The sequence below is a fragment of the Bos indicus x Bos taurus genome, chromosome 1 (assembly GCF_003369695.1).
Source record: "Bos indicus x Bos taurus breed Angus x Brahman F1 hybrid chromosome 1, Bos_hybrid_MaternalHap_v2.0, whole genome shotgun sequence".
NCBI lineage: Eukaryota > Metazoa > Chordata > Mammalia > Artiodactyla > Bovidae > Bos > Bos indicus x Bos taurus.
In genome coordinates this window covers 49,419,944-49,447,727 of record NC_040076.1, presented here as the reverse complement: position 1 = coordinate 49,447,727, position 27,784 = coordinate 49,419,944, and the positions used below count along the sequence as shown (strand labels likewise).

General features: G+C 36.4%; 1 pseudogene; it reads right to left on the bottom strand.

The window, feature by feature from the left end:
- LOC113897669 overlaps positions 1-27,012 on the bottom strand; it is a 97,211-nt pseudogene extending 70,199 nt beyond the window's left edge.
- Between the last annotated feature and the right edge of the window lie 772 nt (positions 27,013-27,784).

The window sequence follows — 27,784 nt, the reverse complement described above, 5'->3', positions numbered from 1 at the left end:
AAAGGAAATACTCTTTTTTGAGGTATCAGAAAAAGGTAATCCATAAGAAATACTATGTGTCTTTTTGTATTAATAGGAAGCCTCATTTTCAAAATGTCTTTTTTAACATTTGTATGTATGAATGTATGCATGTTTACACATGCATAATTCTCTAGTCACAATTAGTAATAAAGCACAGAGGTTTTGAAAGTCTACTTAATCCTTATAAATCAAAATATGGGCCAAAGATAGAAAGCATTAGCATCACTGGGGAAATTGTTAGAAATGCAGAATTGTAGACCCCACTCCAGACACATACTGAATTAAAATTTGAATTTTAACAAGATCTCTAGGTGATTCTTATGCACTTCAAAATTTGAAAATCACTGATTTAATAATGTCTCTGATGGTGTGAATTAATTTCCTTTTTTCAACTGATATATATTTCTTCTTTCTTTTAAAAGCAATGCATGATTTGTGATGCTCTAATAGGAAGAAATAGAACACATTTTTTTTCCTCAAGGAATTAATGTTACCTGTCTATATTAAAATTATATAAAACTAGGTGAAGGTCACCAATTATCCTCAAATTCACACAGAAGTAGATATAAAATAGTTAAAAAGCAAGTTCTTAATAATTTACAGTGCAGGGTAGGTTAAGAAGAGGGATAAATGTTGATCACTGTAACTCCCAATTACTATGTTCCTGCCCAGTGAGATTACTTGTTATTCTTCCCAACAAAAAAGTGGTAAGTTTAGACACACACACCCTTCTCATGGCTCCACCCTGATGAGAACAGGTCTTTAAAAAGAGGCAGGGGTCAGGAAACAGCATGTACTTGATTGCAAGGATGGAGCGAGTCTATGCCCACAGAGAGATCATGCTCAAGATCATTGATGGCATTTATGCTGCTAACAAGAACAGAGATCAAGAACTTTGTGTGACTGGTAATGAAAGTTTTGATACAAGCTTTAAATCACTCCAGGAAGAATTACACAAGGCATTTCCAAGGGAAACAGATCACAGATGACTAAGAAAGGCAGGCTGGCTTAGACGTGGGGAGTTCTCCAAATCTTCTAAGTGGGTTTTCACTATTTCTCAGCTAAGAGGAACTGGAAAGTAATGACACTAATAACAAAACCATATGACTTAGAGTTTGGCTATAATTATTAAAACTGCATCCATAATGAACCTTCTGCTGTCTGTATAAAGTCTGAAATTAAATTTTCTCTCCGGTGTTACCAGCAACAGCTGTAAGAGTCTGTGACTCACATTGACAACTGTAGTATCCAGAATGATCAATAACAGGAATGTTTTCAGATCTCGTTTATGGATCTGGAAGGTGCATTTTGTGGTGAATTTACAAACAGTTCTGGTACAAAGTGATTGCTTTTAAACTCTTGCCAGTTCATCAACTTGAGAAACTTCCCTTAGGTTCTTAGTTATGACTTAGCAGGAAATCAGCAAGCTTAGTCTGTTTTTCACTTTTCTTCCCTTTTTTCTTCTTGTTAGTAATGACATTCCTATAATTTTAAAAAGCACATTCAATGTATATTGTATTCTATCACCCTTATTTATCTTTTCATTGAAGTTCTCATTCTTGGACCTTATACTAAAGCTCCTCCTTTGATTTTTTTCCAGGAATTTATAGGCTTATGTGTTTATATATGTTTATGAAGGATTCCCTTGTTATGCCTTTGAACATTTCAAACACATCAATACCATTTTAAAAATGTTTATTCTTATAACTTGAATATTATTCTTTACCTATTTAAATTTGTATGTTCATCTGTGACATATCTGTGTTAATTTTTTCACTTTCTTCTATACTAATCTAATTCTTCCATTTTTTTTCAGTTAATTTTCCTGTGTTTTACATGTATATTTTCTTTTTATGTTTAAATAACCCACATAGTATTTACTCATCTTATTTTATTTTACTGTTCTTAATTACATCAACTAGCATTTACCTAAATATTTTAAGTAAGAATGGAGATATTGTGGACTCTTGTCTCATTTTTTAAATCTTAACAAATTTTGGAAAGTTATATTTTATTTTACATTTTTACCTCTTACATTTAATGGAAATGTCTGATGAATTTCTTTGATAAGCTTGGGGCATATACTGGGAAAATGAAGTATTTGGATCCTTTGACCTATGTATATAATGCATTGTTAATAAATTAATAATAAAACACTTTTGAACTCTTAAAATAAATCCTCTTTGGCTATGACATTCCAGAATATTTTTACTTCAATGAGTTAATTTTGTTCTTTCTCCTAAATTCAAGGTGTTCAATATGCCAATCTGTGTGTCTTCTCTCTGAAGCCTGATTAATTGGTACTGAAATAGACCCTTGAGGTTGGTTGCTAATGCTGAACTACCTGATTCTCTGTAGTGGTGGTAGCTAGGTCATCTTTATGGAGGGGGAAAGAGCTGGCTTATTCACCTTGTGGATTTAGTTATTAAAAGCTGCAATCATTATTGACAATCTCTCAGTGATCACTCAACCAGGGCACAGGAGCCACCTTATTTATGAGTTTTGGATAATGCTCTTCTAGAAAGCTTGGAATTTGAAAGGAGCAGTACTGAAAGATGGGTTAGAAGGAGGTTTGGAGAAGATATCTACGGCTCAACCTTTCAGAATAGCCAAGGATGCAAAAATATATTTAAAAAAAATATTTTTCTTTCTAAGTTGAGTTTTAAAAGCATTATTTACATTCAAACTGCACCCTCTTAGTATATGGATGTGTGTATAGTTTATATATAACTTCAATAATTACTGAAAATAGTTCTTTAAAACTCATTGATCTTCATTTATATATGATCTGTCATTTCCATTTAATAACTTGTTTTCCTCTAGAGTTACTAGAAGTGTTAACAAATTTCTGATTAGAAAGTTGATTTTTTTGTCTAAATGTTACTGTTAAATAGAATTCTAATGCTATTGCACTGTGTTAAAAATGTGGAATAATTATTTTCTGCTATGTGGAATTTATTGAGATTTTGGACTGTAAAAGTTATATGTGTATGAGTATATTTGTGCTCCCCAAATTTTCTATAGTATTAGTTATTTTCATGCCATTTTTTTCCACTGAACTCTAGATTTTCAGAAATGTGCACTAAAATAGCATGTTTTTTTTTTCTGATTTTTTTTTTTTTATGTTTGACGGCTATCAGCTTTTTTTTTTTAATTTTATTTTATTTTTAAACTTCACATAATTGTATTAGTTCTGCCAAATATCAAAATGAATCTGCCACAGGTATACATGTGTTCCCCATCCTGAACCCTCCTCCCTCCTCCCTCCCCATACCATCCCTCTGGGTCGTCCCAGTGCACTAGCCCCAAGCATCCAGTATCGTGCATTGAACCTGGACTGGCATCTCGTTTCTTACATGATATTTTACATGTTTCAATGTCATTCTCCCAAATCTTCCCACCCTCTCCCTCTCCCATAGAGTCCATAAGACTGTTCTATACATCAGTGTCTCTTTTGCTGTCTCGTACACAGGGTTATTGTTACCATCTTACTAAATTCCATATATATGCATTAGTATACTGTATTTATGTTTTTCCTTCTGGCTTAAAATAGCATGTTGTATGTCAGTTTTTAACTTGTTTTACCAGACCTGCATATAATATTGCAAGCTATATGGTTTGATGAATATTGGACCATTAAAGTTTTTATTTTTAATTTTGCTTGACCTCCTATCCTAGTTAAGGCTTTCTGTCTTAATTCCACTTCATCTGATATTAGCTGTGCTGCACTCAATTTCTTTTGACTGGCATTGATCTTCAAATCTTCTGCGCCACCTCTTTAATTTAAACCATTCTCTGTCATGTTTTTCTCCTGTAACCAGTATACTGATGATTTTTTAAACAAGAAGCAAACAAAGCACTTTAATTTGAGAGTTTTTAAACTATAAAATCTGTTTGACTCATATTTTTGTTGTTAGGAATATATTTGTTTTTATGCTTGTGGCATTTTAATGATTTTCTATTTTACATTTTTTATTATTTCTCATTTTTTTCTCTCTTTTTGAGCAAGTTTTCTTTGTTCCACTTTTCATATTGAGTTTTGAACGTTTTTAGTTTTTCTGGTGATTGTCCTAATATATTATTTGTTTATTTGTAATGAAAAACAGTTTATTGAAAAGGATTTCAACATTTATTGAGATTTTATCATGAACCAGTCACTGTGTTTTGTGCTCTCACAAAGCTCTGCATTTTCAACACCACTGGTAAACTGTGAGGGAATTTTAGAGATTATTATAATAGTTTCTATTTAATATTTACTAGAAATATAGCTAGACTATAAAATTTCCTGTATAGTTTTGCTTATAATGAGGTTAAGCATATAAAAATGAGTCAACCTAAAATTGATTAAAAATATTAAGTAACTTGTAAAGGAATTATGACAATATATAAACATCTTAGAGGTAAATGCAGACATCCATATTATATCTTCATAGTAATATATTTTAGTGATGAGAAAATTTGTGCTTAGTGCTGCTCTGTGCCAGGCTATGATCAGGGCTTTTGAAAAATATCAGAAAACAAAAGAGAAGAAAATCTTTGCTCTCATAGAGTCTATTTCTTAGTGGAGTAATACAGCAGGCAAAAAAAAAAAAGTCGTAAATAAATAGTCAAATAGTTTATTTGAAGATAATAAATGCTGTGGAAGAAAAAATAGAGTAGGGTAAAGGGGATAGTGAGCAGCAGGGGCTGCTGGGGCTGCTGGTGATGCTGATGATGGTGGAGGGACCGTTGTAAATGTTTCTCAATGTTCTATTTTAAAAGATTTTAAAACTCCAAAAATAGTTGTATGGAAAGTTTATGTATCTTTCTCCTAGACGTAGACTCACCAGTTGTTAAATCTTTTTGTCTAGTGCTCTGTGTCTCTCTCAGACACTTTCTGCACACACACACTTTTAAACCATTTCAGAGCAAGTTTCAGGCACTGTGACATCATACCCCTAGATAGTCAGCAAGTTTAATCACTGCTAATCAAATGCTGGCCCAAGGATAACTCCCAGGCGGGCTACCTCAGAGTTACCCAGTGTGCATGCTGAAGATATAAGTAGTAGCTAGTGATACGATGCTGAAGTAAATTGGGGCCCAGCAATTTATACTTTATTAAATCTCCTCCAAGTGATTCAGATGTAGAAGTATGTTCAGGAACCAGTGGCTCAATTTAGGGTCAAAGAGCTTGTAACAAAATTTAAAAAGCAGCAGCAGACACAGGCCACCTGAGACAATAGTTTCCTGAAAGGTAGAGCTTGCCGAAGGGAGGAAATCCTTTTCATATGTCCTGCTATAGTGAAAGATGAAACTGAAAATTATGGCCTGCCAAGGTTCCAAGGTTTTTCCAAAACAATTTTAGATTCTTGATACTGACTGACTAGTTTAATTTCTTCTGTGTAACTTTTAGGCAAAATTCACCTGAAAAGCAGAATGTATTCAATTAAATTTGTTAATAGAAGCCTTAAATTCTAGAAAGAGTTAATTTTATGCTTTTATTTCTTTACCTAGGATTTTTTTTTTAAGTTTTTATTTTTCTTCTGTATATTCATTCTTCAAGCAAAATAAAGTACAAAGATATTTAACTGTTTAAGTTGATTGGGAATATAAGTAATATCAAAAAATAATATTAATACATCATTTATTTTAAAAAAAATGTGTTATGGGAATTTCCTGGTGGTCCAGTGGTTAGGGCTCCATGAATCACTGCTGAGGGCCCATGTTCAATACCCCATTAGGGAATTAAGATCCTGCAAGTTGCACTGTGCAGCCAAAAAACAAACAAACAAAAAAAGGATTATGTTGTGACAAAGACTCCTTCCTTGACCTAATTCTCCTCATTTTCCTTGGAGTCCTCTTTCTGACTAGGCCCCAACCTTGGGCTCTGTTCCTGGCCCACTTTTTCTAGTTTTCTGGAGAATCCTGATGAGCTAGTTTAGAGAAAATCCTCCCCGCTTGGTGTTTAATTACCCTGACCTAACTCAGAAAGAATCCTACTAAGTTGTTTAGCAAAAATATCACCCTACCTCTTAGTAAGTTTTCTACCCACTAACCTCTTACCCTGCTTCAGGCTATATAAATCCATTTTTATTATTATATTTGGAGTTTAGCTCAATCTCTCTCCCCAACTGTAAAATATGGCTAAAGAAACACCCCTAAAAAAAATCTGCCTTAATATTCTTTGTGTCATCAATAATTTTTTTGTTTAACAGTGGCAAAGAATACATGGAAACAGTCTTCCTCTAATCCTAACTTGGAGACACATAATCTACATTATGGGAATCTACATTATAGGAAGTGAAAAAATACCTGGAGTAACAGGCAAATTTGGCCTTGGAGTACAGAATGAAACAGGGCAAAGACTAATAGAGTTCTGCCAAGAGAACTCACTGGTCATAGCAAACACCCTCTTTCAGCGGTTCAAGAAAAGACTCTACACATGGACATCACCAGATGGTCAGTACCAAAATAAGATTGATTATATTCTTTGCAGCCAAAGACAGAGAAGCTCTATACAGTCAACAAAAACAAGACCAGGAGTTTGACTGTGGCTCAGATCATGAACTCCTTATTGCCAAATTCAGACTTAAATCGAAGAAAGTAGGGGAAAACCACTAGACCATTAAGGTATGATCTAAATCAAATCCCTTACAATGCAGTGGAAGTGACAAATAGATTCAAGGGATTATATTTGATAGACAGAGCCTGAAGAACTATAGATGGAGGTTTGTGACACTGTATAGGAGGCAGTGATCAAAACCATCCCTTAGAAAAAGAAATGCAAAAAGTTAAAAAGATCCTCTGAGGGGGCCTTACAAATAGCTGTGAAAAGAAGAAAAGCCAAAAGCAATGGAGAAAAGGAAGGATATACCCATTTGAATGCAGAGTTCCAAGAATAGCAAGGAAAAATAAAAAAGCCTTCCTCAGTGATCAGTGCAAAGAGAGAGAGGAAAACAATAGAATAGGAAAGAATAGAGATCTCTTCAAGAAAATTAGAGATACCAAAAGAATATTTCACGTGAAGATGGGGACAATAAAGGACAGAAATGGTATAGACCTAACAGAAGCAGAAGATATTAAGAAGAAGTGGCAAGAATACACAGAAGAACTATACAAAAACGATCTTCATGACCCAGATAACCATGATGGTGTGATGACTCACCTAGAGCCAGACATCCTGGAATGTGAAGTCAAGTGGGCCTTAGAAAGCATCACTACGAACAAATCTAGTGGAGGTGATGGAATTCCAGAGGAGCTATTTCAAATCCTAAAAGATGAAGCTGTGAAAGTGCTTCACTCAATATGCCAGCAAATTTGGAAAGCTCGGCACTGGTCACAGGACTGGAAAAGGTCAGTTTTCATTACAATCACAAAGAAGGGCAAACCCGAAGAATGCTCAAATTACCACACAATTGCTCTCATCTCACAGGCTAGAAAAGTAATGCTCAAAATTCTCCAAGCCAGGCTTCAACAGCATGTGAATCGTGAACTTCCAAATGCTCAAGGTGGATTTAGAAAAGGCAGAGGAACCAGAGATCAAATTGCCAACATCCGTTGGATCATCGAAAAAGCAAGTGAGTTCCAGAAAAATGTCTATGTCTGCTTTATTGACTATGCCAAAGCCTTTGACTGTGTGGATCACAACAAACTGTGGAAAAGTCTTCAAAAGATGGGAATACCAGACCACCGGACCTGCCTCCTGAGAAATCTGTATGCAGGTGAAGAAGCAACAGTTAGAACTGGACATGGAACAACAGACTGGTTCCAAATCGGGAAAGGAATACATCAAGGTTGTATATTGTCATCCTGTTTATTTAACTTATATACAGAGTACATCATGAGAAATGCTTGACTGGATGAAGCACAAACTGGAATCAAGACTGTGGGAGAAATATCAACAATCTCAGAGATGCAGATGACACCGCTCTTATGGCAGCAAGTGAAGAACTAAAGAGCCTCTTGATGAAAGTGAAAGGGGAGAGTGAAAAGTTTGGCTTAAAACTCAACATTGAGAAAACAAAGATCATGGCATCTGGTCCCATCACATCGTGGCAAATAGATGGAGAAACAATAGAAACAGTGAGAGGCCTTATTTTTGGGGGTGCTAAAATCACTGTGTTGGTGATGGAAGTCATGAAATTAAAAGATGCTTGCTCCTTGGAAGAAAATCTATGACCAACTTAGACAGCATATTAAAAAGCAGAGACATTACTTTGCCAACAAAGGTCCATCTTGTCAAAGCTTTGGATTTTCCAGTAGTCCTGTATGGATGTGCGAGTTGAAATATAAAGAAAGCTGAACACCAAAGAATTGATGCTTTTGAACTGTGGTGTTGGAGAAGACTCTTGAGATTTCATTGGACAGCAAGCAGGTTCAAACAGTCCATCGTAAAGGAAATCAATCCTGAATATTCATTGGAAGGACTGATGCTGAAACTGAAACTCCAGTACTTTGGCTACTTGATGCAAAGAACTGACTCATTGGAAAAGAACCTGATGCTGGGAAAGACTGAAAGTGCGAGGAGCAGGGGACAACAGAGGATGAGATGGTTGGGGGGCATCACTGACTCAATGGACATGAGTTTGAGTAAACTCCAGGAGTTGGTGATGGACAGGGAGGCCTGGCATGCTGCAGTCCATGGGGTCGCAAAGAGTCAGACATGACTGTGTGACTGAACTGAACTGAACTCAATCTACACTAGCATCTTTGAAAATCCTGGCGAATCATGAAGTTAATGTATAACCTAAAATTTCCAAAATTTATTTGATTATTAAGTCCTTTTGAAATGGAATAAATATATTAAACTTATTTTCAGTGTGAAGAGGAAAAATGGTATGGATCTGTATTGCTAGTTCAGGTATAGTCCAGGAAACATCAACATCAATATCATCTGAGCATTTGTTTATGATAAAGGATCTTAGGCGCCACCTCAAGTCTCCGGAATCAGATTCTACATTTTAATAAGATCTATTGGTAATTAGTATACATGAAGAATTTGAAAACATACATATAGATAAGGTAAAAGAGATGATATTGCAATATTTATTTTATTGACACTTCAGTATATAAAATGTGCTTTTTAAATAATGATAGATTAAAAGAAATAGGTTCCATAAATGTGGGTTGCATGGAGAAAATCCCCTAAGTTTAAAATTTTCTTACAGAGAGATATTCAAGATAGATTAAAAGAAAAACAAAGCACAAAAGTAACTTTTGGACACAGCTGTGCTAAGTAGTTTGCATGGCATTGCTTTTTATTTTTCAGATTTAATTTTATTCAGATAGTTTATAGCCACAGTTTAAACATTGTCAGATAGTATTACTTGTCCCATAAAGAAAAATAGGACTCTTTTACCTTACCTTACCCTCAAATTCTACTTTTCACCATTACTTTTCTACCATTATAAGTAATTTTTGATATATATATGTATCTCCAACCCAGGGATCGAACCCAGGTCTCCTACATTGCAGGCAGATTCTTTAGCATCTGAACCACCAAGGAAGTCCATATATATATAATATACATATATATATATATATATATGTGTGTGTGTGTGTGTGTGTGTGTGTGTGTATTTTGCTTTTTAAACTTTGGTATTAACTTTTGACTTTAAATTGACATCAATGTTTTATTTTCCTTGTATCTCTCTTTTGACCCCTTCCTGCTGTCCCCTGACCCCATACTTCCAAAACATATCACAATTTCTGTTAAATTAACATTCAGGGTTTACATTTCTTACTATGACAATATTGTTCCCTTTATCCATAGAATGTTAAATAATTACATTACTGTTTAGTGCATCTATTTTTATGGGGATAGTACCCTCTCTTTTTTCATCATTTCTTATTATTCTTTTTTGCTTATTACCAATTTATTTCAAATTCTCCCCAAAACCTGAAACATCACCTCATAGTCCAATATCACGAAGATTCTATCAGTTCCATATATTTTCTGTTAAAGACATTCTTCCTAAAGACGACTGTCTGCTTACTTTGATCTGGACTGTCTGTTCTGTTAGACAGATGCACAGATATTTTCCGAGAACTGCATCATGCCACCACCTGGGGATTTCTATTCCACTCCTTCTTTCTTTAGGTCCTCTGCTTACAAGGTGACTTTTAATCAGTTACTTTTTTTTTTTTCCCACTTCTTTGTTCCTTGAAGCACCTTATGATCTTCAGATGGGTGAATCTAGTAGCTGCAGGCAGTGGGGGTACATTTGTTGGAAACTTAGATATGCAAAAATGCTTTTTTTCTTCCCTTAGGCTATATTGCTGCAATTGTTCCACATATAGATTATATGCTTCTAGATTTTAAAGTTTTAATTTCTCCACTCATCCACCATTTCTGAAGCAATTTGTCACCGTGACTTGGTATGAGTCTCTTTAAATTTATTGTTCTAACAGATATTTTAAATCTAAAAGATTATTGCCTTTTTGAAAATTTTGGGGAATTTTCTTGATTTATGTCTTCTTTTACTTCTTTCCTCCATTATCCTTTTACTTACTATTCCTGAAAATCAAACTATTTGCCTATAGAAACTCCCAGATTGTTCTTGATTTTAATTATCTTTTCCATTCTCTTTTCTTTTCCTTCTTTACTTTTTCAGTGGTGTTGTCAGGTTTATATTATAACTCTTATTCATTTATTTTTTATTTCTGCTTTTATCATTTAAATTCTTACAAAAGTAATTTTATTCTTTCATTGTACATGTATGTATTGTATATATATATATATATATATAAAATAAAAGAATAAAATATATACACTACTATATTTTAAAAGCATAGCATTCCATATATATTTCATGGATCTTGTATTCTCTTTTATCTCTTTGAACATAATTAAAAGATGTTTATCTGCTAGGTTTTTATATTACATTAGGTTTTTAATCTATTCCTTCTTTTATCTCAATTTCCTTCTGCCTCTATTCTTTTAATCTTATTTCTGTTTTTATGTTTCAACTTAATTTTCAAAGTAATTTTAAAAGATAAGAGCTGTTTTAAGCTTCACATAATATATAAAAAAATATTAAAATAATTTCCCCCACATAACTTGGTAACAAACTGATCTAGCCAAGCTAAGGCATGACTTCCCAGTTATCCCTCATAAGCTATATTAACCCTGCCTTTTCCACATTAATACTGGAGGACTGATTATTTTAGAAAAGCTATTGCTGAAAAAATAATCCTGTGAGTAATCAGAGAGAACAGTAAATATGACTCATTGATTATATGTTTAAAATTATCCAATCTCTCTAAATTTTTATAAATGTTTACGAAGATACAGTTATTTTTACAATACATATTTGTGTGATCATATTATTTATATCTGGGATTTCTTTGGAAGGAATGATGCTAAAGCTGAAATTCCAGTACTTTGGCCACCTCATGCGAAGAGTTGACTCATTGGAAAAGACTCTGATGTTGGGAGGAATTGGGGGCAGGAGGAGAAGGGGACGACAGAGGATGAGATGGCTGGATGGCATCACTGACTCGATGGACGTGAGTCTGAGTGAACTCTGGGATTTGGTGATGGACAGGGAGGCCTGGTGTGCTGAGATTCATGGGGTCGCAAAGAGTCGGACACGACTGAGCAACTGATCTGACTGATCTGATCTGATTATTTATAGCAGATGAACAGTTTATATATCCTAACCTTTGGCTGAGCTTCCCTGGTGGCTCAGACATTAAAGAATCTGCCTTCAATGAGTGAGACCTGGGTTCAATACCTGATTTGGGAAGATCCCCTGGAGAAAGGAATGGTAATCCACTCCAGTACTCTTGCCTGGAGAATCCCATGGGGTTGCAAAGAGTTGAACACAACTGGGTGATTAAAACTTTCACTTTCAACCTTTCATTAAAAGGTTATAATTTTAGCATGTATCCTATAAAGAAAAATAACTGAGTTACTGGCAAGATTTTCTCTCTGTGTTTCTTCCCTGAAACTTGAAGTGTTGACAGGGAAAAAAAAACAAAACATATTTTTGGTTTAGTTTAATGGTTGGAAATCCATATATGCGTAAATGTTTTTCAAGTTTGGTTTATCAGAAACTAGCAAAAACAAATACCCATCCTAGCTGAGCAGCATAAAAATTAGCCTGTATCCTGAAGCATTTTGACCTTTTCTTCCATCCCTGCTGTGTCCAACTCTTTGAGACCCCATGGACTGCAGCACACAGGCTGCCCTGTCTTTCACTGTCTCCAGGAGCTTGCTCAAACTCATGTCCATTGAGCTGGTGATGTCATCCAACCATCTCATGCTCTGTCACCCCTTTCTCCTTCTGCCCTCAATCTTTCCCAGCATCAGGGTATTTTCTAATGAGTCAGTTCTTCCCATCAGGTTGCTAAAGTATTGGAGCTTCAGCTTCAGCATCAGTCCTTCCAACTGATTGATTTGGAGGTTTGATTTCCTTTAGGATTGACTGGTTTGATCTCCTTGCTGTCCAGGGGACACTCAAGAGTCTTCTCCAGCACCACCATTTGAAAGCATCAACTCTTCAGTGCTCAGCCTTATTTATGGTCTAACTCTCATGTCCCTACATGACTACTGGAAAAAAAACATAGTTTTGACTATACAGACCTTTGTCAGAAAAGTGATGTCTCTGCTTTATAATACGCTGTGTAGATTTGTCATAGCTTTTCTTGCAAGGATCAAGCATCTTATAATTTTGCAGCTGCAGTCACCATCCACAGTGATTGTGGAGCCCAGGAAAATAAAGTCTGTCACTGTTTCCATTGTTTTCCTATCTATTTGCCATGAAGTGATGGGACCATATGCCATGATCTTAGTTTTTTGAACATTGAATTTTAGGCCAGCCTTTTCACTCTCCTCCTTCATCAAAAGGAGGTGGTAGTTCCTCTTTAGTTCCTCTTCACTTTTACCATTAGGGTGGTATCATATACATACCTGAGGTTGTTGATATTTCTCCCAGCAATCTTGATTCCAGCTTGGGATTCATCCAGCTCAGCATTTAGCATGACTTAAAAAAAAAAAAAAAAAAAGCTAAATTTAATCCTGAAGAAAGACTTGTGTTTATACAAATTTCTTACAGAATGTCCAGGAAACACTAGCCCATAGAGAGTAGCCAGTATTATATGATTAAGGCCCCATGGACAGATATTTGTGCAATTTTGGGTTAAATAAAATTCTACAAGACTCCATAGAGATTTAGATATACTGATTTGCATAACAACTTTGCAAAAAAAACATACCAAAGGTATTTAAAAAGATATAGAATATATTTTACTATTTATAGTATCTATATTTGGTGGAACACTAGAGGTTACAATCTATAACTCATCAACCAAATTTACAGGTGAATAAATTAAAATTTTGAAAATATCATGTGCCTTGCTTGAAGTTAGTTTATAATATCTATCATTTTATCTTAGGGTAACCATGCCAGGTTAAAAACTCCAAAATTTTTGAAGAGTGATAGTGGGAGCAGACACAGGTAAACCTATGGCTGATTCATGTTGATGTTTGGTAGAAACCAACACAATACGATAAAGCAGTTATCCTTCAATTAAAAATAAATAAATTAGAAATGAATAAATAAATTAAACTACAAAATTTTTTTTTTTTGATGAACCAGGAGAATTTAGAAGTTAGTGAAATAAGTCAGATAGCAAGAATGCTGCTGCTCCTTAGTCGAGTCTGCTGCTGCTGCTAAGTCACTTAAGTCGTGTCCGACTCTGTGTGACCCCATAGACGGCAGCCCACCAGGCTCCCCCATCTCTGAGATTCTCCAGGCAAGAATACTGGAGTGGGTTGCCATTTCCTTGTCCAATGCATGAAAATGAAAAGTGAAAGTGAAGTCGCTTAGTCATGTCCGACTCCTCGGGACCCCATGGACTGTAGCCTACCAGGCTCCTCCATCCACAGGATTTTCCAGGCAGGAGTATTGGAGTGGGATAGGTGGACACGAATTAAAATATCTGTATACAGGGCTGAATACACAATTTGTGGGCCCCAGTAAAAATGAAATTCAGAGCCCTTTATTTAAAATGCAGGAAATAAAATATTCAGTACGATACTAAAATATAAATCCTTCTTGTTTTATGTATTTATTTATTTTTGGTTTCTCTGTGTCTTTGTTACTATGAATGGGCTTTCTCTAGTTGCGGTGAGCAGGGCTACTATTCCTCCTGGTGCACAGGCTTCTCATTGCAGTGGGCTCTTTCGTTGGGGAACACCAACTCTAAGGCATGCCGGCATTAGTAATTGTGGCATATGGGCTTAATTACTGTACAGCAGGTGGGATCTTCCTAGATGAGGGATTCAACTCTTGCCTGCCACATTAGCAGGTGGATTCCCAACCACTGGACAACCAGGGAACTCCAAGTTTTTTTGTTTTAAAAAAATTGTGTTGCTTATAAAATGTAGCAGGTTTAGTAGAGATACATGAGTAATAACAAACAAAAATTACAGAAAAAATAAATTTAGTCTCACAGTTTATGATCATGATATATAATGATACTTTATTACATGTAATTATATATATATTGATAGTATTTTACTAATGTTATATTTTGATTTTTCTGACTTGGTTTTCCAAACTTTATTAGGTCATCAAATTTGTACTTTTAGCAACTTTATTTTTAATCTACATAAATGAAAGTAATATCAACTATAAATAATTATTAAATATTTTTTGATAATTTTTATTTTTGCTGCTACAGTTGTTACTACAGATGGAGGAACTTTCCAATAATTATTTTAAAATAAACACTTTAGTATAGAGCTGATTGGTGAAGGCAATGGCACCCCACTCCCGTCCTCTTGCCTGGAAAATCCCCTGAGCAGAGGAGCCTGGTAGGCTGCAGTCCATGGGGTCGCTAAGAGTCGGATACGACTGAGCGACTTCACTTTCACTTTTCACTTTCATGCATTGGAGAAGGAAATGGCAACCCACTCCAGTGTTCTTGCCTGGAGAATCCCAGGGACGGGGGAGCCTGGTGGGCTGCCATCTCTGGGGTCGCACAGAGTCGGACACGACTGAAGCGACTTAGCAGCAGCAGCAACATAGAGCTGATTCCTGAAAATATAATTTTTTATATTTTCCTGAAAAATAATTTTCCTAAAATTATTTAATTTTTCATAAGAAGCAGTTTCATGTGTGTCTAATTTTAATTGTAACTTGTACAATGTCTTTTTAACGTATCTTTAACATTTCCTGTAACTTGTGGAAGTTACACAGAAAAACAAAAGCTTTTGGAAGTTACACAGAAAAACAAACAACTTCATGCTTTGTTTATAATTCAAAATGTTTATGCTTTTTCTCACTGTGTCTTCAATTATAAGAAAAACTAATTTAAAAGTATCTTCTTTATAAATGGTTCATTTGAAACTTCACATGAAAATAGTCTTCTTTTTCATCAAATGTGACATTTTCAAAATCAATTTCTATGTCTATGGGTATATGCTTTGCAAGATTGCAGCAGTATTCAAAACCTGAGTTTAAATCCTCTGAAGAATTCTAATAGTTTGCTGTTATGTATTGCAATATTCATGTGTACACTTGTGATTTGTTATAATTCAGTGACAAAGTTTACAGCAGGAGTACTGACAGTTCTTGTAACAGGAGCTGACTGCAGAGTTACTCTTTGTGATTTGTGCAGATGTGGCAGGGACTGGCTGTGGCAGCGAATGCATGGACAGGCTGGTGCCCCACCACTGCTGCTGGTGTTCTTGCTTCAGCTACCATTGCTGCTATTATTGCCACCAGTCTGTGTATCCAATACCCAGCCCAAACTGGTTTCTTGGAGCCCCGTGGTGCCACGAACTGGCCCAGATTGAGCACCATGTGGCCAGGTCACCTGCTTAGTGTGCATGCTGCCCACCAGGGTTTCTGACCTTGGCTTGTATTTGCACTTAGTGTATCTCCTCTTCCCATCTGTGTGCTCTGTTGTCCCATTGGATTTTATTTACAACACAAGTTTAAAGTTAAAATTATGAGTTTCAAAACAGTAAGAGCAGACTATTGAACCAAATGTAAGATCCCTGAATGACCGCACAAGTTACATGTTCTGTTGCTGGATCTGTCTCTGTGTATGGAAGTCATGTTATCTCCTGCGAATCTTCGGTCCCAGTGTGCTGAAATTTTTGAACCTTAATCTGAAGTCTCTGAAAATGCCTAGAACTCAAAGTTGAAGGATTAGACTGTAGTATTCAAATTTCTCTCTATAAGTGTTTAAGTTCTATTTTTCACTATCTTACTGAGCATCATGTTACCCTCCTGTCAATAGTTAGGTATGGTTTGTAGACACTGAATACATAAGCATCAGTGATCATCTGAAAACCATGCTTTTTGATATTTAGTGATGACACTTTCAGAGACGTATAGTTAGTGGTTATTTGTGGCAGTTAACTTATGAAAATTTGATGACTGAAACTTTTTGAAATTAATATTGTTCAGTTCAGTTCAGTTGCTCAGTCATGTCTGACTGTGAGACCCCATGGACTGCAGCATGCCAGGCTTCCCTGTTCTTCACAAACTCCTGGAGCTTGCTCAAACTCATTTACATTAAGTCGGTGATGCCATCCAAATATCTCATCCTCTGTCGACCCTTTCTCCCGCCTTCAACCTTTCCCAGCATCAGGGTCTTTTCAAATGAATCAGTTCTTTGCATTAGGTGGCCAAAGTATTGGAATTTCAGCTTCAGCATTGGGCCTTCCATGAATATTCAGGACTGATTTCCTTTAGAATGGACTGGTTGGACCTCCTTGCTGTCCAAGGGACTGTCAAGAGTCTTCTCCAACACCACAGTTCAAAAGTATCAATTCTTCAGCATGCAGCTTTCTTTATAGTCCAACTCTCACATCCATACATGGCTACTGGAAAAGCCATAGCTTTGACTAGATGGAATTTTGTTGACAAAGTAATGTCTCTGCTTTTTAATATGCTGTCTAGGTTAGTCATAGCTTTTCTTCCAAGGAGCAAGCATCTTTTAATTTCATGGCTGCAGTCACCATCTGAAGTGATTTTGGAGCCCAAGAAAATAAAGCCTGTCACTGTTTCCACTGTTTACCCATTTATTTGCCATGAAGTGATGGGACCAGATGCCATGATCTTCATTTTCTGAATGTTGAGTTTTAAGCCAACTTTTTCACTCTCATCCTTCATTTTCCTAAAGGGGCTTTTTAATTCTTCTTTGCTTTTTGTCATAAAGGAGGTATCATCTGCATATCAGAGGTTATTGATATTTCTCCCAACAATCTTGATTCCAGCTTGTGCTTCATCCAGCCCGGCATCTAGCATGATGTATTCTGCATATAAGTTAAATAAGCAGGGTGACAATACATAGTCTTGACGTACTCCTTTCCCGATTTGGAACCAGTCTGTTGTTTCATGTCCAGTTCTAATTGCTGCTTCTTGACCTGCATACAGATTTCTCAGGAGGCAGGTCAGGTGGTCTGGTATTCCCATCTCTTGAAGATTTTCCACCGTTTGTTGTGATCCACATAGTCAAAGGCTTTGGCTTAGTCAATAAAGCAGAAGTAGATGTTTTTCTGGAACTTTCTTCCTTTCTCGATGATCCAAAGGATGTTGGCAATTGGACCTCTGGTTCCTCTGCATTTTCTAAATCCAGTTGAACATCTGGAAGTTCTTGATTCACATACTGTTGAAGCCTCACTTGGAGAATTTTGAGCATTACTTTGCTAGCATATTAAAAAGCAGAGACATTATTTTGTCAACAAAGGTCCCTTTAGTAAAGGCTATGGTTTTTCCAGTGGTCATGTATGGATGAGTTGGACTATAAAAAAAGCTGAGCGCCAAAGAATTGATGCTTTTGAACTGTGGTGTTGGAGAAGACTCTTGAGAGTCCCCTGGACTGCAAGGAGATCCAACCAGTCCATCCTAAAGGAGATCAGTCCTGGGTGTTCATTGATAGGATTGATTTTGAAACTGAAACTCCAATACTTTGGACACCTGATGTGAAGAGCTGACTCATTTAAAAAGACTCTGATGCTGAGAAAGATTGAGGGCAGGAGGAAAAGGGGACGACAGGGAATGAGGTGGTTGGATGGCATCACCAACTCAATGGACACGGGTTTGGGTGGACTCCAGGAGTTGGTGATGGAGAGGGAGGCCTGGTGTGCTGCAGTTTATGGGGTTGCAAAGGGTTGAACACGTCTGAGAGACTGAACTGAACTTGCTAGCGTGTGAGATGAGTGCAATTGTGTGGTAGTTTGAGCATTCTTTGGCATTGTCTTTCTTTGGGATTGGAATGAAAACTGACCTTTTCCAGTCCTGTAACCACTGCTGAGTTTTCCAAATTTGTTAGCATACTGAGTGCAGTACTTTCACAGCATCGTCTTTTAGGATTTGAAATAGCTCAACTGGAATTCCATCCCCTCACTAGCTTTGTTCGTAGTGATGCTTCCTAAGGCCCACTTGACTTTGCATTCCAGGATGTCTGGCTCTAGAATGGTGATGACACCATCGTGGTTATCTGGGTCATGAAGATCTTTTTTGTATAGTTCTTCTGTGTATTCTTGCCACTTCTTCTTAATATCTTTTGCTTCTGTTAGGTCCATACAATTTCTGTCCTTATTGTGCCCATCTTTGCATGAAATATCCCCTTGGTATCTCAGATTTTCTTGAAGAGATCTCTAGTCTTTCCCAGTCTATTCTTTTCCTCTATTTCTTTGCATTGATAGCTGAGGAATGCTTTCTTATCTCCCCTTGCTACTTTTTGGAACTCACATTCAAATGGCTGTATCTTTTCTTTTCTCCTTTGCCTTCCACTTCTCTTTTTTTCACAGCTATTTGTAAGGCCTCCTCAGACAATCATTTTGCCCTTTTGCATTTCTTTTACTAGGGGATGGTCTTGATCACTGCCTCCTGTACAATGTCATGAACTTCTATCCATAGTTCTTCAGGCACTCTGTGTATCAGATCTAATCCCTTGAATCTATTTGTCACATCCACTGTATAATCATAAAGGATTTGATTTAGGTCATACCTGAATGGTCTAATGGTTTTCCCTACTTTCTTCATAAGTCTGAATTTCTACCAAATGATCACATTAAAAAGCCATCTATCTTAAACGTAAGGCAGTGAATACATTGTTTAAAAAAGTTATATGTGCTTCTAAATCACAGAAACTTGCTTTTGATAGAATCTGCTTCCACTTTATAATTGTACCCTATAGAGACAGATATTTACATATCAATCTGTAAAGGAACTGATGAATTGCATTCAATAATTATTGAACTTCATGAAAATTAGATTTTAAATTGTGATTATATATATAAATTGACTAATAAATTATTCTAACATATTATTCATAATTTCATAACAGATGAAAATTTGTTGTATTAGGCATGAATAGTTGTTAAGGATTGGCCAGACATTGTGACATAATATTTTTCAATGAATTTTATCAGAATTGATTAGCTACTATTTTTCAGATACAAGGAAAGATGAACATGACCTCTGTTTTAAAGGACCTTAAAACTCAGGAAAAAACACTTGTTTAAAAATGATCACAAATTTTCTATAAAAAAGTGAGCATTTGCTTAAATCCACCAAGATTTCACAACCAATAATGTGTAATCTAATTTTTTGACTTACTGTTATCCTTACTAATATGCTGTAAGCTGACTATACCATTTAGTAGGTGCTTTATGAATGGTATGATTACGTACAAGGACTTGTGGAAATTTTGTCAACAAGATGCATAGCATTGTCTCCTCCATTTCAAAGATGCAGAGCTTATATTTCTGAGAGATTTGAAAAACATCCTCAAGTAATTCGGCAAGTTATATAATGGACAAATGAATTATAAGCCAATTCTGTTTGACTCCAAAGTTCCAATATACTGGCTTGTGCTTTTGGTGTTTCCTTTGACATATCATATTGTGAAGGTCCTGTCTGGAGTGGATTTTCTCAGCTGTGCACAGCATTTTTCAAAGGAAGGTTTCTAGGGGGAAGCCAGTAGGGCAATAAATGAGGGAATGGGGGGTGGAATTTTTGGTCAAATATATTTGGCTGCATTCCCTTCCTCCCATTGGAAATTAAAAAATATATTAGTGTGTCCAATGATCTGCAATGCCTTACAAAAAGTAAATCACTTGTGCTTGCTCAGTTAGCACATATACCAAAAATATTCAAAGGAACAGAATGTTAGCATAGTCCTTGTATAGGCATAACACAAAATTTTTGAAGCACTACATATTTCTGTACGTCTTACCTATTCCAAGATAAATTTTAGATTGTATACATCTGATAAATTTTTACTGCAACAGTATTTCTCAAATGTCTTTATTTCCTTAATAGCTGTTATCATATTGTAAAAACATTGTTTCATCAAGTAAGTTTTTGAGAAAAATGATGTGGCGCTATAGCTCCAGAGAGACAATATACCTCTGTTCAGAAGCATTAACCACAGCATTTTGGACTATAGAGAGACTATCTTAATCACTTTCTTACAGTTAGGATCTAGTTTGCTTGTTTTACAGTTATTCTTATTGTGGGGAGAAATATCTTAAAGTCACAAGTAAGTTAATAAAAATTACGTTTAAATGGTCATCTCAAATTTGGGAGGAGATTATTTTTACAGAACGTGACCAACCAGGTGGCTTTTGTTAACTGATCAGTGAATTATCATTGGAGTAGTGATGTAACATAGTAAAGCAGTAGTACAATGTGTAGGGGTGGTTGTGTATAGGAGATTTGACCAGAGGAAAAAAGGGGAGTTCAAACTTATTTAAAAAAGAAAAGAAAAAGAAATTTAGGACTACATTTAAATCACAAAAACCTGCAATCTAAGAAGAGTACTGATCACAGGTAAAAGAAAGCAAACAAAAAGTAAAGGAAAAAAACTAGTTCCTGACATTGTTTAAAAAAATATACAAAATAGTAAAAGAATGTTAATTGTTTTAATCTTCAAGTTTATTTTGTCTAGGTCTGCATTTTCTAAAACTATTTTCAAAAACTTAAAATTTTTTCTGAAGGTGGGGAAAATTAAGTCTTTATGGTTTGTTATGTCTGCCTGCCGTATTCCTTCACTTTGCCTGGGCTTCTGACTGATTGTATCATTAATTGCCTTTGGTGGGCATGCTAAGTCGCTTCAGTTGTGTCTAACTCTTTGTGATCCTGTGGACTGTAGCCCACCAGGCTCCTCTGTCTATGGGATTTTTTAGGCAAAAATACTGGAGTGAGTTGCCATGCCCTCCTCCAAGGGATCTTCCTAACCCCAGGGTGGAACCTGTGTCTCTTAGTTCTCCTGCGTTGGCAGATGGGTTCTTTAGCACCAGCACCACATGGGAAGCCCATTGATTGCCTTAAACTAGTACTTTTCTTTCAGAAAATCAGGACACCAAAATCGTATGGTTCTTAAACCCAATTGGATATCAGCGCATAAGAAGGATGTCTTTATTTTGGCTTGACAGTTACCTCTTTTAGAAGGATCAACCCAATGGAGTTTCAGCAAAGTAGGTCTTAATATACTCAAAGTTGTCCTCTCAGCTAAGAATCTATAGGCTGAAGATTTGAAGGACATGAGTAGGTAATGTTCTGAGACACACCTCAGGTTTAGTAAATAATAAGTTTTTAAAAGGAACACTTCTTTAGCTAGTAGCTTATATATTTGTTTATGGAATATCATGCTGGGCACCAGACGGGGTATGATAGGGACAGCAGGGCTTAAAAAATTTCTATTGCTTTGGTGCCCTGCAGCAATCTTTTGAATGGAACAGGTATTTTCAGAATAACACTTGCCTAAAAGAATCCATAGTCTTTGTAGGAGTATCAGCAGCTTGAAAACTTCCTGACTTGGGTTTTATTACTGGAAAAAAATCCAAATGAAACTTCTGTTAAGAGCATATAGCCACAACAGGGGTCCTGATGTGGGTCTCTTTATAATAGCAATGAAGGTAGGCTGCATTTTAGATCTCACTAATTTCCAAACATCTGTTTCTTATTCAGTTTCCTAGGTCTGGGATTCTTTTCTGTAATGCTAAGTGTATATTAACTTTGTAAAATAACCATGAAAAAGAATATTTCCTTGTGTATTTTCTGTGGGGATAAAACAAATATGCAACTAGAACAGAAAAAATTAATGTGAATTACATTTTTGTTGTTTTATTGTAAGAGAAAGAATTTCAGTTATTCAATTTGAACATGGATGCCTAGGTATGCATACATTCAGAAAGTTATTAGCTCTAAATAAATATCTTCTTTCATCTTGAAAAATAATTAAGTGTGCATTTGAATTACATGAAGTATTTCCCTATTTCATTATCACAGTCCACAAGAGATACATACTTAGATATCCTCAATGATCTCAGATTACTTAGAGTAATACCTCTCAATGTATGGTTCAAGCATCTCAGCAATGAATCACTTAGTGCACTTTGGTCTTCATACTACTAAACATATAGATAACTGAGTTCCTCCCAAGATTTATGAAATCAGAATCTAAATGGGGTGGTGCTCTGGGAACTTTTTTTTTACAGAAGATTTTCAGTTAGTTTGTGATAAGATTTAACTATATCTGCCTTAATGTTCAGAGAAGGCAATGGCACCCAACTCCAGTACTCTTGACTGGAAAATCCCATGGACGGAGGAGCCTGGAAGGTTGTAGTCCTTGGGGTCACTGAGGGTCAGACATGACTGAGTGACTTCACTTTCACTTTTCTTGTACTCTAATTCTGAAGTGTTTTTTTTTTTTTTTTTTTTAAATGAAAGGTGTATATTAGTCTCCTCAGGTTGTCATTACAAAATACCACATACTGAGTAGCTTAAACATGTAAATTTATTTTCTCATGATTCTAGAGACTCAAAAGTCCAAAAGCAAGGTGGTGGTAGGAGTCAGTTTCTTGTGAGGACTCTCTTTCTGGCTTGCAGACAGCCACCTTCTCATTATGTCTTCACATGGCCTTTCCTTGGTGCACACAGAGAGAGAGAGTGAGTGAGATCCCCGTTGTCTCTTATATGAACACTAATCCTATCAAATCAGGGCCGTGGTCATGATCTCATTTGACCTTGATTATTTCTGTAAAAGCAAATACAGCTATACTGGATGTCAAGGCTTCAACATATGAATTATGAGAAGACCCCAACATTAAGCCACTAATGACGTACAATATATTTTGGTCAATTATTCAGTTCCTTGAACTTATGGTTATCAGAAAGGAAGGGCTAGGGGGAGAGATAGTGAGAGAGTTTGAAGTTGACATGTACACACTGATATATTTGAATGGATAATCAACAAGAATCTACTGTATAGCATAGGAAACCCTGCTCAATATTATACAACAACCTAAAGAGAGAAAAAAATTTGAAGAATACATGCATATATATGCATAACTGAATCACTTTGCTGTGTGCCTGAAACTAGTATAACATTGCTAATCAACTATTATTTAAAATAAAAAAGTAAAAAATATTTAGTTCCTTCCTCAAAACTGCAAAAATGTAACTCTAAAAAAGCATTAATTCTGTCCAAAACTTGAAAGAAACTCTAGTTTTGAAAATTCCTCCTTTCCAGGATAAAAACTTTATAAGGATTTATGATAAATTTTGTATCTTAGAACACAAATTGAGTTAACAACCTTTCAAATTTATATTCTACGATTGTTCTAAGGACAAAGGATAAGCCATTAAAAAAATCTGGAATAGTTTCAGGTTTTAACCAAATCAACATCACCCAAAGCTTAATTCTGGGCCTGGGCTGAGCAGACAGTTATGAAGAGTAGAGGTGGAGGGTAAGATCTCGTAAAGGATGACTAAAATTTGAGAAGCTGAAGAAAAAGCAAGATAAATGTAGGAAACTTAGAGATTGGGGTTTCAGGGAAAAGAGTGAGTATTTACCGCCTGATGTTCGTGTTGGTTAGAATCGAAGAAACACAGACTTGGCTCCTGGACAGATGTAGGTGTGATCCCTGTTTCCAGGTGGATGAGGATACTTAACCTATCTGATATCTAAGTCCTATTATAAAATACAATGTTTTATTATCTTTTTATTAAAGGATTAAAAAAAAATCACAACTTGTTGGTTTAGAAGAGCACCAATGTATCATTTCACAGTTTCTGTAAATCAGGAGTCTGGGCCTAACTTAGCAGGATCCCTTGCTCAGGGTTATACAAGTCTGCAGTTAAGGTACTGGCAGGGCTGAATTCTCATCTGGATGCTGACTAGGGATAGACATGATTCCAGTCTTACTGGGTTTAGTAGCAGAGATGGTTTCCTTGAGATTGTATAATTGAAGACCACAAATTTCTGTTGGCTATTCACTGTTGATTATCCTTCATAATGGCAATTCCTAGAGGCTACCTGTGCATTGATGTGCTGTCGCTTCAGTCACATCTGACTCTTTGCAGCCCTGTGTACTGTAACCCACCAGGCTCCTCTGTCCATGGGATTCTCCAGGCAAGAATACTGGAGTGGGTTGCAGTGCCCTCCTCCAGGGGAAATTCCAGACCCAGGGATCAAACCTGTGTCTCCTGCATTGCAGGAAGATTCTTTACCAAGAGCAGCACCTGGGAAGTCCCAGATACAATCCGTAAGTTCTTACTATAAGGACCACCTCAACATGGCTGTTTACTTCATCAAACAAGCAAGGAGATACTCTAGATCTATTCTACTAATGCAGAATCTCATATAAAATAATTACAGGAGTGACATCTAACATAACCTAAGCAAGCATGACTTCCATCACTTTTACTGCATTTTATTGTGAGAGGCAAGCCAGAGACTCTAGCTCTACCTAGGGGGAGGGGGTGATTATACAAAAGCATGACTCACTGGGGGGTCACCTTTGGGTGTGTCTGCCACATGGTAATATCCACACAGGTCTCTGAGGATTAAAAGAGATTATAGGCATGAAAGTCTTTGTCCTTATATGTAATACTTATACATGAGCCATTACTGTGTTCTACTGACATGACTACTAAAGAAAGGTTCTTCTAAGGTAGTGACTGATCTTTTGACCTTGCCTCACCTCCTAGACTCAACTCAGAGCAACCAGCAAGTACACCTTGCCTGTCTTGACAGGTGTCACACATATTCCTTATGATGAGTTTACGTTAAAATCTCAGTCTGGACTGACTCTTGCGGTGGGGGGCGGGGGGACTATGAAGAGGGAATAATGACAAAGTACTTTCCCTTTCTGCTCCTGCTTCACCCCCTTAACACACACCTTGATAATATATCTATATATCTCTCTCCAGCATTCAGGGGCATTTTGCCATTCTGTTTATACTCTGGGACCCTCTTAAGCACTTCCCTTGTGTACATACTCCTTAGTAAAAGAGTCTAATAGTACATCAAACTAACCATAAACTTTGTTTCATCCCTATACCACCCACTACTTCTGGACTTTCATTTACCTGAATATTGAAAAGCTTAAACTAATTCAACTTATTCCTTAATATATTACCTTCTCCTAGTAGACACTAATAGATTCAGTGCTTGTACATAGATAAAGGCAAGCAAGGAGAAATAAGCTTGGAAGCATATCTTTTCCCAATTGAGCCTTCAGATGAGAAGGCAGCCCAATCTCATCACATTGCAGCCTTGTGAAAATCTGTGTTGAAGACCCAGATAGGATCCAGGTAAGTCATTCCTGGACTCCTGAGCTATAGAAGCTATATTCCTTGTGATAATGTTTTAAGTATTTTACATAACCTGTGCCACAGAATCTTCATCACAAGGAGACCTTACCACAACTCTCAAATATCCTTTCTTTTTTGTTCAGTGTAGAGCTTATGTTCCAGCATACAAAACAATTACATGACTTTAAATAAACTGTTCAATGTCTCATTGACATTTCTTACAAGTGCACTTTTCTGGAAAAATAACTAAATATAATCACTCTTAGAATAGTAATCAATGTTTGATTACTCTCCACAGCTTACAGGGTAATTCAGAATGTATTCTTTCCATCCAGATATCATATATGAAAGATGTTTCATTCGTGGTTCTCTGAGAATTCTGTGAATTTCTCTTAGATACTTAATATTGCCAGGTGGCAAGCATAAAAATACAAATAAAAATAGATTTCCTTAATGTATATTTTCCAGAGAAAATGGGATAAATAGATTTTCATCTATAGTTTAAATTACAATGGTTGTGAGAATAAATGCTCCATGACTATTGAGGTGGTGTTGGTAAGAAGATGTAGACTTTGTTTTACTGAAGTGGTTCTTGTATTGGAAAGTTTAAGAAAAACTGAATTAGAATAAAGTTTCTGCCCTCTGAATTAAAAATATCCAGGAAATAGCTGTTTAATTGGGCATATAGTGTTTTATTTCAGCACTTCAGGGACTGTGAAACACAAGTAGGTGTATTAAGCAGCTCCGGTATGTTCAGATACCAACTAGTAGCCCTCGGCCACCTGCAGAAGATAACTTATCAAGCATGAAGCCTCTCTCACCAGATTGTGTTTCTATGTGTGACAGGCGGTCTCAAGGACCAGGGGAAATGGCTTAGTTGAATGTTTTTTTCATGGCTTGAATGAAACTCACTGAAGTGAATCAGTTTCCTATAAAAATGGGAGTATCAGTCTGTTGAAGATTAAGGCATTTTCTCACCGTTAGCATACATTGGATTAAAGGGATAAAAGGGGATGCAGTATGCAATATGGATGACTTGATACTGAGTGGTACTGTACGGGCAGCTAAGGGTCTCGCTTCTTACCTTTACCCTTACCCCTATCCCTAAGCTGAAACAATTAATGTGGATAAAACTTAGCAATTCAGTGTAAATGAAGCAAAAACATAGGTAATACATGAACTTCAAACTGAGACCCAAGATTGGCTACATACTTTTCACTGTACATTGTAAAGTGAATATGTAGAATTCATTTTCCAAAAATTATTAAAAATTTCAAGATGACACAATAGAGCATTAAAACAATCACAGGGCCCTTCTGAGCATGGTCTCAGGTCTCACACTGTGAAACTGGCCCTACAAAGGTTACCCCCTTCGACTCTGTAATCCTCCAAACGTCAGTAGCAGAGCTGTCCCTAGGGTAAAAGAAACATGTACCTTCATTGTACCGTAGAAGAAGATGGGATCCTGGGAGGGTTGGAGAATGTGCTATTGATGTTACCTGTGAGCTGATTCCCCAGACACCTGAGGCTCTTGGATTGACTGTGGCTATTGGCCCATATGCCAAATCCATGTACAGTGTTTTGTTTTGTTCTTTCTTTCTTCTACCACTTGGTACTTATTTTAGTACAAGTACAACATTAAGAAAACTAAGATCATGTCATCCAGTCCCATCACTTCATGGCAATAGATGGGGAAACAATGGAAACAGTGACAGACTTTATTTTTTGGACTCCAAAATCACTGCAGACAGTGATTGCAGCCATAACATTAAAAGATGTTTGCTCCCTGGAAGAAAAGCTATGACCAATCTAGATAGCATATTAAAAAGCAGAGACATTACTTTACCAACAAAGATCCATCTAGTCAAAGCTATGGTTTTTCCAGTAGTCATGTATGGATGTGAGAGTTGGAGTATAAAGAAAGCTGAGCACTGAAGAATTGATGCTTTTGCACTGTGGTGTTGGAGAAGACCCTTGAGAGTCCCTTGGACTGCAAGGAGATCCAACCAGTCCATCCTAAAGGAAATTAGTCCTGAATATTCACTGGAAGGACTGATGCTGAAGCTGAAACTCCAATACTTTGGCCACCTGATGTGAAGAACCAACTCATTGGAAAAGAATCTGATTCTGGGAAAGACTGAAGGTTGGAAGAGAAGGGGACGACAGAGGATGAGATGGTTGGATGGCATCACTGACTAATGGACATGAGTTTG